The sequence below is a fragment of the Corvus brachyrhynchos genome, unplaced genomic scaffold (genome assembly GCF_000691975.1).
Source record: "Corvus brachyrhynchos isolate BGI_N302 unplaced genomic scaffold, ASM69197v1 scaffold212, whole genome shotgun sequence".
Lineage (NCBI taxonomy): Eukaryota > Metazoa > Chordata > Aves > Passeriformes > Corvidae > Corvus > Corvus brachyrhynchos.
The window spans coordinates 271883-272246 of record NW_008236768.1 but is presented as its reverse complement, the minus strand read 5'-3'; positions in this window follow the sequence as shown (position 1 = coordinate 272246).

Below are 364 nucleotides of genomic sequence, written 5' to 3'. Positions count from 1 at the left end.
CCTGTGTGTGGACATCGCGGGGTCACCCCAGGGCCCTGGGATGGGGGACAAGGGGACTGTCCCCAGCCCTGCCCCTGCTGGGGATCCCCTGGGTGAGGACACTCCGGATGCGAATCCCCCGGGCAGGGACCCTCCGGCCGGGCACAGCCCCGGGCAGTGACCCCCTGGCCATGGTCACCGTGGGACCCCCGGGCAGGAACCCCCAAGGTTGGCACTTCCCGGACAGCAACCTCCCGACCATGCGCACCCCAGAGACGCCCCGGGATGGGACCCCCGGGCAGTGACCCCTCGGCCATGGTCACCACGGGACCCCCCGGCCGTGCCGAACTCTGGGACCCTCCGGGCTGGGACCCCCTAGACCCGC